The following is a 15,050-nucleotide window of genomic DNA, read 5'->3' on the forward strand; positions in this document are numbered from 1 at the left end:
CCCCCATTTTGGTCAAATAGCCCCCGCTCACAATTTAAAATAGGTCAAATAGCGCCCAAAATCCGCCCCGAAAAAGAAGTGCATGGGGGCTATTTGACCAAAATGGGGGCATTTTGACCAAATGGGGGGGGGGGGGGGGCGTTTTAGCCATTTGTTTCGCAGTGGGGGCTATTTGACTAAAAGTGTGGGGGCTATTTGACCAAAATTGACCATACAATAATGTAATCTTACTCCCAGATCTAACGTATAAACTCGCCAAAACAATCCTATGAAAACTCACTAATATTTTTAAGAATATTGCAGTCAAATGCACTGTAAATATATTTTTGAAAAAATATTAACTCTTACAAACTGCAATTTGTACGATAAAAAGTGTGTGTTAAACTCTATTCAACGCTGGCATGGGTCTGAAAAAATACAATAAGTTCGTATTAGAAAAAGAAAGGCGAATTAAAAAAAATACCGCATGCGTATTTCAACCATTTAGAAAGGGTGTGAAATAACAAACGTAAGCAGAAATATAAAAAAAAAAAACAACTATTAACCGGGCCAACAAAGTCAAAATAAAAAAGATGGTTAATGCGATCTATATAATAGAGCAACATTGTACGTCTGGTTTTATATCCAATTCCGTGCAGGGTTAAAATGCCGATATAATCTGGAAGGATTCTGTGTCGGTCATGTGGGCGGAATTCAAACGAATGAAATAAGTTGAGGTAAAGACACATTCCTTGCTCAGAACTTCTGATCCTGGCGTTTTAAAAAAGATAACAGGACAGAACATCCTTTTCAACAAACTAACAAGCGGATTTCGGGGGGGGGGGGGATGCACTCGGCGCCCTTAAATCGTCCAAGTTTACTTTTAATTTCAATGTAGGAAAGTAAAGTAATAAAATACGCCCATAATGCACTATTTCAAATAAATTTCGTTTCTGAGGGAGAGGCTCAAGTAAAAAGCGTACGCCCCTAAATTACGCCCCCACTAGCGACGAATCTTGGATCTGCCCCTGATACTTATTCGTTTTCACAGGGCCTTTTACAGCTGACAGCTTTGCTGGATTTTGTTTCCGTGACATAAGGGCACATGTTCACGCGTCGTCCTGTGTGTACGTATTGTCCGTTCACTTAATACAAGTCATACTATTCAAGAACTTGGTGTTCGCACATAATTGTGGGCAATGAAAATCGAGGATTAACTCAATTTACTGTAGCCCCATATCATGTAGAGCAGTTTTGAAGGTGAATCACTCAGCGGCAAACATTTATTTTCGTTTAGTATTTTGGCGGTCTCCATGATTTGGTACAGTCTACTACTTTCCATAGTAAAGTTGTTCCCTTTGCACGTGCGCGAAGTATTTATATGATTGACAGCTAAGAGTGCCGTTGTCCGGTTGCAGTTGAAGCTTGAAATTTTACGACATGAACCCGAATTTAACAAAAGGTGCTTAATCAGCTATCGAATCATATTGACAACTATTCACTACACATTCAAAATAATTATTTGACAATATTCATTTGCATTTACGTTAGATCTTCTACTATTTAGTACCAAAGTTTGTGTTTCTTTTGTTGAATTTCCTTTCCATTCGAGAAACAACAAAATAAGCATAAGCATAGCATCACTATGAAAGACAGAATTAACGATGCCATCCCAGTAACTGTACTGTGTAAACGTACCAACGTAATATATTATAATAATCCAATCACCTACATTTTTTTATTCAACGAAAATTACCTTATAGTTCACCTTTCGGTGTTTATCCTGTTGTTGTTTTTTTACAACCAACAATCGACTTTATTTGCTATCATGAAATATTCACAAAGCCACAACTATTTGCCACCGCAAGACAATCATTTTCTAACGCAAGACACTCATTTTCTAATTTGATATTAAGCCATATCGTTAAGGCAATTTTGCTTTCGCGCCAAACATTAAAGAATGTTGTTTTATCTATATGGTCAATGAAAAAATATATTTGTTAGGAATGGACCTGAAGCAAATCATTCTAGTTATTGTTAAGTCGATTAAAACGCGGATGTATTCATAAGTAACCTCCACTTCATATAAGATGTTTAAAGTATGCTTGAATGAAGGTTGAAATGTATCAGCGATTTTATAGGTATTGTTTTAATACTTAGTGAAATAAAAGTTCGTTTTGAGGGTTTGACGGTTCACTTCAGAATTTATTTAGAATCTATAGTAGTATAAAGCAACGATCGTGAAACAAGATATTACTTCTTTAATATCTACCCCATTATATAATGAATCACTCTCGTTGGCACACTGTTGCGCGAGATTGTGATATCACTCTTGATCAATTTAATATTGAATAAACGATCACAAGAATAATACTATCTTTCACTAATGTCTGAGATTTGACAATCATTTATTTCTTTTCTTTCAGTTTTATGATCACTCGCTAAGTTTTTTTTTACAAAACCGAAGAACAGCACCATACAAATAATGGCAACGTTTTACTGAACGTTGTAAGTGATGTACGTGTGTAGCTGAATGAGTCACATTTTAATCGTTCAAATAACTAAAAAGCTGGGCACGTAAATGTCTCCCCTTCCACGTAATGTCTGTTGTTGTTGTAGACGTAGTTAAGGACGCTGTATAGACTGGGATCTAGTAATGCCAATATATTGTCGTTGCTGGTAACCAGTCTCGCAAAGCGGTAGACCGGTATTATCGAATATGGACGTGCATGCCATTCCACCTGAAAGGAAAGTCAGTACAGTATTTCAATGTTAACTACCGGGACAAGCTTTGCAACCAGGGATGTAACAATGACCCTGTTTAGAGGTATAAGGTTGAACATTTTCACTCCTTTTGCGCTGCCTAAGATGGACACATATCCTTTATATAACGATAAACGAATTGATTATAGGGGATACCTCTGTCTCTGATAATATAAACATCACTTGTAACTGTTTAAATGACGTTTTATCGCCGTACAATATGTTTAATTTGCGTCGATGAAATAGCATTGCTGATGCCAACGCCATTTAAACAGCCGAATTTATTCTGAACGTGTATAAATTTATCTTGAGCGTATTTGGTTGCTCATTCCAAATTGTTTTTGAAAATAATAACTATATTCATAATAATAAACACAGACGTTTTAGAATAGCGATTCATCATTGTTGAAACCAATTGGTCCGTCAACGGATTAATTTGGACTATACAAACGTTTTGTCTTTCATCTTAGAATATTACCTAAATTCTGTTCAGCGTGTAAATGACATTATAAGGATATATCATTATCAAGCTCCACAGTTCAATCAGAATACTTGTATTTATTTTGTATTAATTCATAAATATCATACCTAAATCCTTTCTTAGTACACCATCAAACCAGGCTAGCGTCCCCTTCATGAAATAGTCGTAAACGTTGATGAGGTCAGTGAACGTGCCGTTGCTGACAGCATTTGCGTAGGCGACACCAATCTGACGTAACGTTTTGGTGTCGAGAGCACGTGTCATCACGGTAAGGCCAAACTCACGGATTAAGTCATTTTCTGTCCCTGGAAAGCATTATGAATTATACAACATAACGTATTGTTTACTAATGATAGTATATACAGTACATAACAAGAACTGTTCACTGGTAAACTTATGCCATAATATCAGCTCACGATCAATTTTCTGTGTGATAAAATATAGAACGTTTATTGGCTAATATGAAACCAACTATACATACATTGACTTATTGCATGGCATTTCTCCCAAATAAGATGAACCGCAATTAATACAATTGTTTTAATTTACCGAGAAGGACTAATACTATAAAAAAAACAATGGTTCTTAAGAAGGGTACTGTGTTTAATTTGAAAGAAAAGTGCAGAAAACACGGTAAATCTACCTTATGAGACGATAGTTGATCACTGTAAATCTTTGAGCACCCACCTATCATTTAATATTTTGCGTTTTTAGCCGTTGAATACATGGTTACAATCTTGTTATCATAAATAAATATTTTCCATATATCATGGATTATTTAGTAAGAAGTTAAACGTTTATCACTCAAAATATATGTTTGATATTCATGTGTATGTATATACGAGTGTCTAACCGAATTGGTATGGAAAACTCCCGTGCACTTTTTATCTCAATTAGATTCGTGAGTCTTATTTTGTAAGAAGTGACAAACACACACTCTAATAGACGACACTTCCATACAAACTGCAGGTATACAATTGTATATGCAGGTGCAACACATTATATTAAGGTACTGCATGTATAAGTAAATGTTTTCCATACCTCCGCTAGGGTTGAAGCCCCTGCAGACTATGTTATTCTCGACGACGTACGTGCGTGAGAAATTACCGTAAGCCCAGAGGTAATTCAGGGGGTAGCCCGCAGTGTTATACGGATAGTCGCTGGTAGTACACCATCGCGAGCAGTCATATGTCGAACCGTTGGAGTATTCTACGATCCGACAACTTGCTACAAGAATGAACAAGGAAGTATTATGTCTTGTTAATTTATATTCGACTTGTTAAAAATAAAAGAAGCTTATTTTCTAACATCATCTAACAACGCGAAACGCTGACCAGTAGCGTTTTCTACCGGATCCTGCAACACTGTACATAGTTTAAAAGTATAAATAATGCACTGTTTAAGCAAGGGAAGATAACACTACAATTGGCGGTCTGAGCCCTATTTCGAGTAATAAAGATGATAAGGCTTAGGATCGAAGTTTCCATGCGTATTATCCTATTTGATGTTAACTATGTTTCATTAAAATAAGAAATGCCGCAATGCAACGAAACCAGGTTTTCAATGTTTGACAGAAGAACTTCAGCCTTCATTGTTAATTTCAGTTTCAACCGTGTTTCTATTTTAAGCTAGAGAGCGACCGTGAACTTGAAAACAGGGGCCCCAAACGCAATCCAATGAAAGGTCTCCATAAACTCTTCCTAAATACTATGTTTAGTCAAGGTATGTCAACCATAACTTAAGTTATTAATCACTAACTATTTTTTCTAATTTTAGTAATAGTGACCTTGACCTTGACTCTAGGGGCCCCCAACGCAAAACCATGACATATCCATTAGCTCTTCCTATATATGCAGTTTGGTCATGGAATGTCATCCCAAAGTAAAGTTCTAAAATTCAGTTTCAACCGTTTTTCTTTTATTAGTTTCAGTGACCTTGACTTTAACCCACGGTACCCCAAACGCAAGACCATGAAAGGTCTCTATTAACTCTTCATATATATCAAGTTTAGTAAAGACATGTCAACCGTAATTAAAGTTGTTCAGTTTTAACCTTTTTATTTTTAGTAACAGTGACCTTAACATTGACAAAGGGGTCTCAAACGCATTCACATAAAAGGTCTCTATAAACTCTTCCTAAATATCAAGCTTAATCAAGATATGTCAACCCTAACTTAAGTTATTCGGTTTCAACCGTTTTTCTATTTTAAATGACCTTTGCCTTGAACCCAGTGGCCCAAAACGCAATCTCAAGAGAAGTCTTAAAGGGACTGTGCCACAGATTGGCACAAAAAAAGTTTTTTTCTGTAACGAATCTCAGGACAATTATGTAATAGACTGTGATACGCTTTGATATCATAATTGTAAAAAAGTACCAAAATGTAAAAAAAAATGTGTCGGAGACCGGGTTCGAACCCGCGTCGCCAAAATTGAAGTCCAGTGTCTTACTCACTGAGGTACAAAGGTCTTTTCTAATAGGGTGACATAATTAAGCTATATACCTACCTCGGTAATATCACGTGATAACACCGACTAGCCAATCACACACAAGGAATGAATTCTACCTGGTAGACATACCCAGTAATCTTTTTTAATGGAAAACGTACGAAATAACTGTTAAACTTAAATAAATTGTAAACTATGTGGTACTTCAGTTAGTAAGTTTCAATGCATTGTACACATCGATGCCAAGTTTATGTCAGTTTTCGACAATTTCTTTTCGCTATTTTATCATACGTGAGACATCCCCTTTAATTAACTATTCCTTATTACTAAGTTTAGTCTTGACATGTCAACCCAAACTTAAGGTATTCAGTACCAACCGTGTTTTCTATTTTTAGTAACAGTGACTTTGACTTTTACCCCAGGTGCCCCAAACGCAATCCAATGAAAGGCCTCTATAAACGTTTCCTTTAATACCAAGCTTAGTCAAGATATGTCAACTCTAAATTAACTTAATCAGTTTCAACCGTTTGTTCTATTTTAAGTTACTTTGACCCTGACCTTAACCATAGGGGCCCTAAACGCAATTACATGAAAGTTTCCACGATATCTTCCTATATACATGGTTCAGTCGAAATATGTCAACCTTAACTTAGTTATTAAGTTTTGTAGTTAAGTTCGACGCCGCCCGCCCGCCTGCCCGCCCGGTCGCCCATCCGCCCGAACAACGACGTACGCCATTCTAATAACTAGGTTTTACTATGTGGAAACCTGGTTAAATATCGTAGGGGACGTTTATCACATAGATTGTGCTCGTAACTTGACTGGTGTACCTGAACACTATTTAATTAGTGTAAGGTTTATTAGAACAGAGCTCTGAAGACTGTGTCAAAACGGTGAAATGTACTACAGAGATCGAAGGGGTCACCGTATACCTAGTCTTTGAAATCACCTTTTGCAAGGAAAAAGCATGTTTACCGAGGCTATGAAAAAATACTAGTAAGCTTGATACAAACCTGCACATTCAATTGGCATCGAAAGATAAAACTCCTCAAAAACGTTCCCCGGAAGAGTACTGATGTTGTACAGGCCTACAGCGGCGTCAGCTGAGAGGCGGCGGAAAATGTCCCTCGGCATGAATCGTACCATCCGGTGGATATGTTGTGCTGCCTGTGGTAGAAATTGCATTATTTTTTATTACGTATACGTATAGACTGAAAGAATATTGAATTTTATTGTGATGATTTAAACGCATTATGTGCCAACTCCATGAAAAACTACTGCAACTATTGCTGCTGTTTCTTTAAAGCAAACATATTTTCAGATATTTATTTAAACAGATCATGTAATAAATAAAGGTTGAAAGTAGTTCGTGTACATCCAACCATTCAATTTATTAAAATTCACCTACAGATGACAGAGGCTGAAATCATGCGATCAGCCTTTACGACAATACTGACTTACTATTTCAATGAAAACTGTATTTTCAAACTGTAAGTAAGGAACGATTCATGAAAAGTATATTTTAATGATACGGCCATGAAAATGCGAACATGATACAGGCATTCGAAAGGACGGTGATTTCAATTTCAAAAGCCTCCTTTGTATTCATATTACAATAAAATGCAATACCGTTGAAATATTAATATAACATATATTGATATAATATTTCACAAAAAGCATAAATAATATGAACCCAGTTCGAACTGGTCTTATAAAAATATAAAATATTAACTACAGTATTCTAACCAACAGTGTAGCTTCTGGGTAAATGCAGCCAGTGCCGAGCACGCTGATGCTAGGAACATCCGTCGGAGGCTGTAGGTTGTCATGGCGACACTGCGTCACAAAGTACTCTTCGCGCCCGCCTGCAGCCTGACGTTTGCTCCGGTTCAGCAGATCCCATGGCGCCGCGAGGTTTGTATCCTCAAGATATCTGAAAAATGCATCCACTACGTATATATGCGGCTAGAAAGGGAACATCAGACTACATGCACGTGCGGTACAAGCTATTCTGTCTCATATATTGCAATCTGTGGTGTTTTATTTAATCATGTTTTAAAACTTATCCTCGAATGCTTTATCAGGATTTATTTTCGCTAGCTACGTCACATATTTCTTACTGAATGACCTAAATTTAATTTTAACTGATGGAAACCTCTGCGATATATATTCAATAATGATTTTAGTCGCTTTTAGTCGTAAATTGAACTTATCTTAATATCGATCATAGTTTCATTATTTTTCTACATATTTCAGTGAATCGAACTTTAGCCAGCTTTGAAAATGAAAATAAAGTTGAAAAAATATTTTTTATTGTGTTTCCACTTGTGACGTTTATACAGATTTAAGATTATAAAGTCTCGACTAAAATCCTTTACTGAAATGGCTGTCAGTTTCCAACTCTCTAACATAGGGCCTAAAGCAGATGTACGTGAAGTTAGCAGCATAGCATCATAGCAGCAAGCTGCCAGCAGCAAGATGATATGCTGCTGGCAGCTAGCTGCTATGCTGCTGGCAGCTAGCTGCTACATTTTTTAAATATGAATATAATGATTTATATGAACTATATACTACTTTAGTTAATATTGTATGCTTTCCAGCTGTTTATAGGAATATAAATAGTGGTAAGAAAAAATGAGATTTTACTGTTTTAGCTTAATGTTTGGTAAACTTTTGATTATTCGGGTCTTTTTGATAAGCGGTCCACCAACACAGTTATTTTCTTGCGAAAGAACAATTTCTCATCTTACAAACCAGCTAGGGCCAACGGGACCATACCAACTAAACGTAATCTTTATTTATAGTAAGGAAACTACAATGCCTAAGATTTGACTACCATTACGAGTAGGTATGATAAATGTTCAAATCCCATGCGGACGAAAAGTGCAGGGATGAACTAGGCCACGAGCCCTACAATGTGTGCTATTTCGATAGTTGGAGCTTTTGTCCTGAGTAGGCGAAAATAGAGCTCGAAAATCGAAATTTGCTGCTGTAAAAGCCATTTTGGGGACGCACTGACCCGAAAATTCGAGTAAGGGGACCATAACGAAAAGTGCAGGGATGAACTAGGCCACGAGCCCTACAATGTGTGCTATTTCGATAGTTGGAGCTTTTGTCCTGAGTAGGCGAAAATAGAGCTCGAAAATCGAAATTTGCTGCTGTAAAAGCCATTTTGGGGACGCACTGACCCGAAAATTCGAGTAAGGGGACCATAACGAAAAGTGCAGGGATGAACTAGGCCACGAGCCCTACAATGTGTGCTATTTCGATAGTTGGAGCTTTTGTCCTGAGTAGGCGAAAATAGAACCCAAAAATTCGACTGAGGATCTTAAGCGAAAAGTGTAATGTTGAACATTCTTCGCTTAACGCTCCTTTGGCTCATGTTCAGCTAGGCATTGTCAGGTTCATTCGAAACAATCATGGTTATTTAAAACTCATTAAAAAGTATATGTAACTGAATTCCAGGCAGGGATCTATTCTGCATGTCAATGGAGATTTATTAACGCCGGCTAGTAGACAACAGGTTTGAATCCTAGGCGCTGATTTGCAATTGAAGTGGGTCCGTCTAGCGCAGGTTCGAATTAAAATTGCCGAAAATAAAACAAACAATAGGCGAATAACACCTGCTCAACAAAAACAATAGCTTTATATATTTAGAGACAGATATTGCCAAAAATTTACATTTAATGCTTATATTAAGAAATTTGCAATCCCCAGTTCGCATCTAACGACAAACATTCTAATGGCGAGCAAACTATTGACTAGTACCGTACATACGTATCAACGGAGGGTACACAGAGGTAATATTTTGAATGGTATAAGAGGTACGGAGTGTAAACAGTGTTTAAGTAGAGGGGGACAGAGGGGGTTTCATTAAGCAAATTCTGTGTCACAGATTTGCACCAAAAAGTTTTTTTCTGTAACGAATCTCAGGACATTAATCTAATAGAATTTGTTACGCTTTGATATCATAATTGTAAAAAAGTACCAAAATGAAAAAAAAAAGATTGTGTACGGGACTGGGTTCGAACCCGCGTTGCCAAAATTGAAATTCGGCGTCTTCCTTACTGGGGTGAATTTCAGCTCAAAAGGCCACTATTAAAAGGGGTAACCCGGACCCTCCTTTGCTACATTTCATGTTATATACCAAAATGACCGGGAAGGTCTGAAGTTTATCAGACTGCCGGCATAAAATGGCATAAATGGCGGCGAGCCGAGAAAATCCAAGATGGCCGACAAAGATGGCCGCCAAAATCTGAAAATCAGCTATGCTCTTTTTTGCCTTGTTAATCGACTTTTCATCTCGTTTCAACATTATTTTTCACCTAAACTGTAAGAATGATCATAGTTTATGCTTTTTAGTGATGACATAGGGGGAAAAAGGGGAAATATAACTTTTATACAAAAAATATATAAAAAAATGCCCAAATTTGCAAGGGAGTGTGGAATTCTAACATATATCTTTTGAATAATTGCATCCAGTAACTTTTTATTGTATTATAAGATAACTTTAATTACTTATACATAAATAAATATGTTTTTATATGAGTTTTAACCAATTTTTATCCAACCAAAAGCTGTTTCAGGTGGGTGGGGTAAATTGAAGCAGTTCTGAAAACCGGACCAAAAATTGAGAATTTTCTTAAAGTTTCATTGTGAGGAAAAAACTGTTGCATGCAACTGACACCTGCAATTATGTTGTATCAAAGCATGATTATCAGGGTAAAAGCATAAATTTGCATAAACAGTGGCGAGCTAAAATTATCCAAGATGGCTGACCTTTAGGTTGGATTCCCGGCAACATGGACAATTTTTCATGATTATATTTATAATAGTATTAAAAAGTGTATAAGTAGATGAAAGTTTATTAATGAACAAATAACAAAATAGTGATATTTAAACAATTATATTATTTTTCAAAATGAATTAACTTCATTAAATCAATGATGGATAACATAATGACTTCCAAGATGGTTGCTAATATTTGATATCTTTGACAAAATAACAGTAGGCACATACAAATATTTTTACCATTTTGCATATGAGTATATACAAGTGCATCTTAATAACACTTCTGGGAACTAATAAAATCATAAAGCTAATTTAGCAATCTTCTAACTCAACATCTGCAAGTTCAGTAAACAAGTTCTGACATGAACTTGTGTTTGTCAAGCACCCCTTACAATCGCATGCTTCGGTACAAGGTTGCTCATTCGAACAACAAACACAATCATCTTTGCATGAATTACAGCAAAGTTCTACAAACCAAATCACTTAGCAATTCAGGGGCAGCTGCAGATTGTGTCATCATCTGAGGAATAAAAAATCCTGAATGTGGATCAACAGTATAACCATAGTCCACTGGATCAGCCAATGGTGTTGGGGATAATGCACCTCTCCAGATCAACAATTGGTACATACATCAAAGCAAGTGGAGCATGAAACTGTCATTGGTTGGAGGAAGTTTCCTTGGTTTACTTTTGTTTTTGCAAGAACAAGATTTGTTCTTAAAACATTCAGTGATTTACAATTGTTTTGACCATACAACAAGCCAACAAAAACAACAGCTGCTGCCTTTGTCTGAGGTAAAAGTGTGGACTGAGCCCCAAGGTCTGCAAGATCACTGACTTGCTCTGCCGATTTGGTCATGACTTGGAAAGCTCTCTTTTTACCAATACCAAATAATGAAGAACATGTATCACAGCCCGTGATACAAAATACCGGTAACAATATTTGTGTAACTTCTGGCTGAAGAATTCAACTGCGGAATGAACTGGAATATACCTTGTTCGATCAGAATACGCCACTTTACGACCCGTTTTGAAAAATATCTTTTCAACTCTCAACTGAAAAATGATGTACAAGGAAACAAACACGTCGGTGTCTGGACTAGCAACAACAATTGTATTTGCACCTAAATCAGATGCATGTGCACATCTGCTTCCTCCTGGTCGGATGTTAGGTCACCAACAAATGCTACTGACAGACCGGTGACTTTTAAAGCCTTTGTACCCATACCACCAGCAACAAACAATGTCTCACCATTGACAAGAATATCATGGGCATGCAATGCAAGGTGTTCTGTATAAAGTTTAGTCAACTCACTTTTGCTCTTAGTGCTGGTCAGTATACTTTTCCAGTCCCTGATCTGCATTTTCCAGTCCCTGATCTGCATATTTGGTTGAATTGTAACTGGCGCATGGGAAAGAGTTTCACCCCGTTTTTGGCGCATTTGGGCCTTCAAACTGTTAGTCATATACCTATCGAAAACCACATGGATGTGTTTGATACCATAACTGCTGGCTAATACACATCTCCAAAACTCTGAAGCCATTTCGAGTAAGTGATTTGTCTATTGTGATGAAGGTTGAAGCATTTGGACAATAGCCATCCCATCAAAGACAATACAATCAGAAGCAGCTGGGATACTGTAAATAACCTCATCTTTAACAAGACCTTCAATTTTGTCTAGGAAGTCGATTTCTTTGTCATTGTTATGGAACCTTCATCAGTGAACAAACTAAGAGGGACTGGGGCATTTTCAAATGATAAAACCTGTTGCAAAGGCACCTTTTTGAATGTATTAATGGCTAAAAGCCGAAGATACATCTCCTCACCATTCATCTGAACAGATTTTGTGACCATTCGAACAACAGACTTAGACAGAGCCATGGTTTTATTTTAACCCGTGCCATTGGATCAAAGAATGACTTTTTTGTTGACTGTCTTCTTCAACTATGAACCTCTCACTAACAAAGGTTTGCAGCAATCGTTTGCCTGTATCATGACAATTTAAAAGGCTCTCCTCCACCTCAAGCAGGGCTGCTACTCCTGTAGCGATGTTTACTAGCTTTTCAGGGGGAGACGAAAGAGAAAACGGATCTATAAATGATTCATTCTCAAAAAGGGACAACATCTGACTAACTGCACTATTGTATGCATTTGTATGGAATGGAGTGTCTGTGTGATGTTTTGTTGATGTGGTCTGTCTGCGGTTTGCAAATGCTATGGCATACTTTGCAGTTAACGGTCTCGATAAAAACCACCGTGTTAATGCACTGTCATTGTGTGTTAACCCTATAATACCACCAGAGGAGTTGAGTGCCTTATTTTCTGTGACTTCAAGCACATAATCTATCCAGACGGCATTGAACGTGCCTTTTGTGAGTTTAGCAACAAACTGACCTTGATCGAAATTCTCTGTCTCTTTACTCTTTTGTGGAGTTTTATCAGTGTTGTTGCCACTTTCTCTTAAGTAATTACTGAGACAGGCTTTTTTGCGATGATATCTCGCTTCAACTGCAACAAGTTCACCACTACACCCAAGTAGCCTAGCATGTAATGCATGGTAATTTTTGGCTTCAGTCACTTTTAAAAGTTTGGTTATGAGTATAGAATTTTCATTTGTGGAGCCTTCCACTTATGACCACTCATTTCTATGTTTGTTGCTACATCTTTTACTACAGATAAAACAGTTCTCTTTCCAATCAAATTCTTCTTTTTTTGTGATCTGGTAAATTTGTTTGGTGTGTTGTCATTTTGTTGCTGATCAATCATGCCATTGCTATTATAGCCGTTATAAAATGGGTGCATAAACTTTGATCTGCATGCCTTATGGTAGTGAACTGCTATTTCATTGTTCCTTATCATAGACTCATACTACAAAATTTGCAGATATTTCATCATTTCTGCCTTTACAAGTTGTAAGCAATGAATCAAACTTCTTTGGATTAAGTGTAATTCTATTGCTCTGGAAACCTTTCTTACAAAAACAACATGTTTCTGGACTGAATATTAATTTTCTCTTTTTTGTAGTACATGGGACCGCCTCAGAAACGTCCATTATCAAACTTTCATACTGAAAATACAGTGGATATATTTGAAGGGATATAATTTACAGTTGCACCGTTTTTCATATATAGAATAGATTTATTTGCATTTCATGCATATATTGTAATATTTATACTTATTCAGCTGTCTTATACTGAACATACATGTAAACACATGTTTTTGAACCATTTTCACTCATAACATTATTGCAAATTATCAAAACAAATTGTCTAGGACCAAAGGTGCTCGTCACATTGCCTGGACACAGTAATACATTTTTTTTTATAATTTTTAATATTTTTTTTATTTTTTAAATATATTTATATATATATATATAATAATTTTCTTTCATGAAAAATTGTGGAATATTTTTTTAAATGACATATATTCACTATTTTGACCAAAATAAATAATAAAAAAAATATTAAAAATAAAAGATTATGCTTGAAATCTATATATACTAATTTTCTTTCATGAAATATTGTGGAATAATTTTTTAAATGACATGTATTCACTATCTTGACCGAAATAAATAAATAATTAAAAAAAAGAAGAAAATATGAAATAAGTATGTATTACTGTATCCAGGCAATGTGACGAGCACCTGTGTCTAGGACACTCTCAAATCAACTTTTCAAGTTTCTGATCACATAAATTTTAAATAAACAATCCATCCATCTCTTAAATATTTCAACATTTTATACATGGCAAAACACACTTACTATGTTTAAGAAGGAATAAATGTTTAATATTCATTATAATTATACTCACTTTAGTGTCAAAATAGTGTCAAATGTTGAAAAAAGGCCTTTGTTTACATGTTTTTAAATTTTCCTGCCGAAAAAACTTCCACGGTGCTGATGTAAATTTTATCCCTTGAAAATGATTCTACCTGTATAAATGGCTTTTAATTTATGAAATCTTTAAATTAATATGCTTTGATCAAACATAATTATAGATGGCAGTTTTGCAACTTAACAGTCTGTTCTCTTTAGTATATTCTGAACTAAATCCTGACCTGGTCCGAATTTTAAACCACTTTAATTTACCCCACCCACCTAAAAACAGCTTTTGACAATTTATGACTTGGTGATAGATGGAAACAAATTTGTAAATTATGTATAAATGTTTATAGTTATCTTTTAATCTAAGAAATAGGTAATGGGTGCAATAACTAAAAAGATACAAATTAGAATAGTACCCTCATATGCAAAATTCTGGCAAAATTTTCACTATATATTATGAAAAAAATTGTAAATCTTTTATATTTTTACCAAGTCACATCCTGAAAAGACATAAACCATCTATATTCTTGCAAATGAGATGGAAAAATATTTAAAAATAAGATAAAAAGTTCTATTAACAAGGCAAAAAAGAGCATAGCTGATTTTCAGATTTTGGCGGCCATCTTTGTCGGCCATTTTGGACTTTCTCGGCTCGCCGCCATTTATGCCAATTTATGCCGGCAGTCTGATAAACTTCAGGCCTTCCCGGTTATTTTGGTACATAACATGAAATGTAGCAAAGGGGGGTCCGGGTCCCTGTTTTCAAAA

This window comes from Mya arenaria, chromosome 11, assembly GCF_026914265.1.
Source record: "Mya arenaria isolate MELC-2E11 chromosome 11, ASM2691426v1".
Lineage (NCBI taxonomy): Eukaryota > Metazoa > Mollusca > Bivalvia > Myida > Myidae > Mya > Mya arenaria.